Source organism: Saccopteryx leptura, chromosome 1 (genome assembly GCF_036850995.1).
Source record: "Saccopteryx leptura isolate mSacLep1 chromosome 1, mSacLep1_pri_phased_curated, whole genome shotgun sequence".
Taxonomy (NCBI): Eukaryota; Metazoa; Chordata; class Mammalia; order Chiroptera; family Emballonuridae; genus Saccopteryx; species Saccopteryx leptura.
Window position 1 is genome coordinate 288942527 of NC_089503.1, and position 4397 is coordinate 288946923.

Consider the following 4397-nt stretch of genomic DNA (forward strand, 5'->3'; position numbering starts at 1 on the left):
GGTGTATAACTGGAGTATGTTTTTTTTTTATCTTAGCATGTTTTGTCTTTTTAAATGTCATCGATTTTTCAACAATAGCACAGATCACTCCAAACTATGTAGTTCTGTGATTCACCCGGACCATCCCCCATCTACATCGGGATTTTGAAGAAAGAGCAGTTTTGGTGGTTAAATAAGTCTGAGATTGACCGTTTTTGTTAGGCTTTGGGGACATAAACACTCAGGCAGTGTTTATGGATGCAGTGTTTACTGCATTGACTGGACTTCATAGTAAACACAAAGCCAACCGTAGGGTGCATTAGTGCTAGTTAATGACTGCAGGCACAGGAGTGAGAGGAGAGAAGACGGTTCCCTTAGGGACGAGCAGCTGGGAAAGAACACCTTTGCATCTGTGTTCAGTAGTAGGCATGCTGTGTTTTTGTTTGGTCCTTGGTATATTTTGACTAATCTTCATTGAGGTGACTGGGTGGTACTTAAGTTAAACAGCTTCCTTCAGGTTGATGACAGAGTTAGCACTAACATCCTTGAACTTCCAGCCTGAGGTTGTATTGTGTGTTTATATGTGTGCCTTTCAGAAAGGGACAATGGCTCTGCAACTGCATAACAAATTCTTCCCCAGGGAGTAGATGGTACCCCCCCCCGTACCCCCCCCCCCCACAGCAATACATCAGTGCTGTATAGATAACTTCTCAGACCCACAGCACCTTTGAAATGATTTATACTTGTCTCAAGTACATATGGAGCCTAGGTTTGTGCCAGGCACCACCCTAGTGGCTGGGAGGGAACAAATGAACAAAACACTCTAGTCGCAATGAGCTTATATTTTAGTGAGTGAATACAGAGAATTAAACAAATGTAAAATTTAATGTCAGATGGCAATAAATGTTATATAGGAAGGTAAAACATGGTAAAGGGATGGAAACTGGCATAATTTCAGGAAGTATGTTTATTTTAACGGGGAGAGGGGTCTCCTGAATGGTAATAGAGTGCATACATGGAGTCCTAACTCAGAAAGTCAGTAACCACTTGAATATCTTGAGAGAAGAGCATTCCTGGCGGGGGGAGCAGATACGAAGACTAAGGACAGACCATACTCGGCCTGGTTAAGAAATGGCAAGTAGGAGAAAGTGGGTTGTTCAAGAACCTTGCACTGCCTTGCAAGCCTAAAAAGAAATCAAAATTGGTAATATGCACAAGGTAAAAATATTCAAAGGCATAAAAAAGCATTTTATAAGAAATCTCCAATTTTAGTCCTGATTCCCTCAAGGCAACCAATTTGCATGCTTTAAAAAAAAAACAAAACAAAACATCTATTTCAGCCTGACCAGTAGTGGCACAGTATAGAGCATCATCCTGGAAAGTAAAGATCGCCGGTTCATAACCAGAGGTCACCAGTTCAAAACTCGAGGTCACTGGCTTGATCCCAAGGTCTAGGCTTGTGTGCAGGGTCAGTGGCTTGGCCCCCAACGTTTCCAGTTTGTGTCCGAGGTCACCATTTTGATCCCTGGTCAAGGCACATAGGAGAAACGATGGAACAATGAGTCGATGCTTCTCTCACTTCCTCTGTTTCTTTTCCTCTTAAAAAAAATACGTCTTTTTCAGATATATTTGTGGGGAGTGTGTGTAAGAGAGATTAGTAAATGGATCCAAAGATCCAAACTTAGGGAGAAAGAAGGGGTTTTATCTGTGCTTACCACGACAATATATCATTAGAAAAAGCTTGTTAAAATTCGGTAACCACTATCCACTTGATCCTCACTTAAATGTCTTAAAAAATGTACCATGTGTTTTTTTGGCACTTTTTTTTTCACCTAATATTTTTACTGTTTTTCCACTACCAGTGTGCACTTATCATTTGTACTGGCTATATAACATTTAATTCTAGCTTTCCATAATTTTGTCCTCTATTATTGATTATGGAGGGTTTTTAAAATTGCAATTATAAACACTTTATCTCATAATTCCCACACCCTTGCACCTAAATACCATCTGTTTCAGGGTTACAGCTATTCCTACCTAAAGCAATTTAACAAGTTGGGAAAAACTATCTTAGCTTTGGTAGTAGACATCTGGACAGCCTGCAAACACTGGCTGAAAGTATAGCAGGAGACAAATTGGATACGATTTGAGGATGAGCCTGAAATAAGTTCATTCACAGCAGGGGATCAGAGACTTGTATTGTTTTACTAAAGAGACAGATTCCCTGGGTAAGAGCATAGCCAGAGATGAACTCAAAGGCGGGCAGCTCCTGATCACACGTTAGCTGTGGTTGGTATTAATGTGAAGCTCTTGAGATTTGCATATCGGATGGAATAGCACCTATTCAGACAGTAGCCATGTACCACTAAGTGACTACTTACTATTTGCCAAAGGTGATCTGGGAGCTTTCATATTACAAATACCTCAATTACAACAGTATCATAAGGGCTCCTGTGTTGATTGCAAAGAGGCAATTTTTGAAAATACTTTTACTCCTAGTGGAGTGGGAAAATGTACTTATAAAGGCTAATACTTTAAGATTTGAAATCATGAAGTTCTTTAAATATTAGAGCTGACACAGATTAAAACTTCTGGAAGCTAGTACTTGGTTTCAGCTGAAAAGGGAAAAAACCTTGGCTCCAGAGAAATGATTTTTTTTATGTTATGGTGTGTCCTGTTTAATAGGAAAAATCTAGAAAGAAAATAGGTGCTGAGTTTTAAATCTGAAAATAAGTTGATCTTGTCAGTGGCAAGGGTAGACTGCATCAGCTTGGTCTTTTCCCAGGCTTTCATCTGATAACCTAGCTCCACAATCACCCAAATTTCTGGAATAGGGAGGGGAAGCTGTACGGCACAATAAAAAACAAAACAAATTCTTCACTCTAGCCTCTGTGCCTCAGAAACCTGTTACAGGGGCCAAACATGATCAGTCTGAAAGTATGTTGAGACTACAGTTCAACCCTTTGAGTAGTACGAATGTTCATGTATGTCCTCATGCCTCCTGACCATACAGAGTGATCGTACGTCTTTAAACTTTGAGCTGGAGCAGTAAAGGCATACATCCATGCCTCCCTTGCAGAAGTACTGTAGCATGTGTTGCCATCTATGCTGGAGGCTGGTGAGCCCAGTTATCACTATAAAGCATCTCTGAAGAGTGCTACCACCTGTTCCATAATACTAGTAACTACCCTCAGCCTTGAGGACGTGCATAACATATGTAGCTGCTGTAGTTCTGTTGACAGCACTTAACTGCATTCACAGCTGGTTTTTGTCACTTTATAAATTATTATTGTTGTTCTAATACCACAATATTCAGGATCTTGCATGGTACACTTGTTTTTATAACTTTTTTGCTTTTTCCTTAACATATACATCATTTATTCATCTAAAATTTTCAGCTCTTCCCCAGGAAAGATGTCACAGACACAATCAGGTAGGAAGGCTAGCTCTGGAAGATATTTATAATATCATGACAAATGCAGAGTCTGATGATGAATATTCATCTTGCAGTGATAGTGATTTCAATGATGAAATAATCGATTCTTCATCTGATGAGACTTCTTCTGATTTTGGGCCAGCAACACAAGCAAAAAGGTCTCATTTGACACTAGATAAAACACCTGTGTTGTGGAAGTGGCTATCTGTGGGAAAGTTTCTTCCAACAATTTCTCTTGTCTTTGATGATTCAAATTTGGGTATTTTTGATAGTTTTTCTCAGAAACTGGATGATGATGCTGACAACAATAGACTGGAAATTTCAATTTTTAAAGAGATTGTTGACAAAGGTTTTCTGAGCAAAATTGTGATTAAAATGAATATCACAAATTTATTGAAAATACAGATGTAAAAGAAAAATCAAAGTTACACAGTGGAAGGTGGAGGAAAAAGATGGCAGCGGAATAGGCGGATGCACAGACGCCCAGCTCTCACCACCAAACTGGAATACAAATCAATTTAGGAAAAATCAGCATGAAAAACCAACTCTGAACTGCAAAAACAGCTCTCAAAAACCAAGGAGCAAAGAAGAAGCCACAACAAACCTGGTAGGGAGCGCCTGAATCTCCCCTGCTTACAGGAACGGAGGGGGGAGGTGAGGCTGAGAGCCCAGAGGGGATCTCACACAGGGAAAAGAGCAGAAACTACTTCTCACAGCCACTTGCCTGGCGACCAGGGAGCGAGGTGTGTTGAAAAGACCAGCTTATCTCCCAAGTGGAAAGGACAGGGAGAGGGACAGACTGTGAGGGGCTAAGGAATGCAGGAAACGAACTAAAAAAGCTGACTCATCTGTGCTGGAGGCAGCCATAGCTGGGGGAGGGACTGAACCTTTCACAAAACAGAGCTGAATTGCTTCTGGATCAGAGATCTCCAGACATCTCTCCAGTTCCAACCAGCGCAACAAGACACAGCTGAAAACAAGA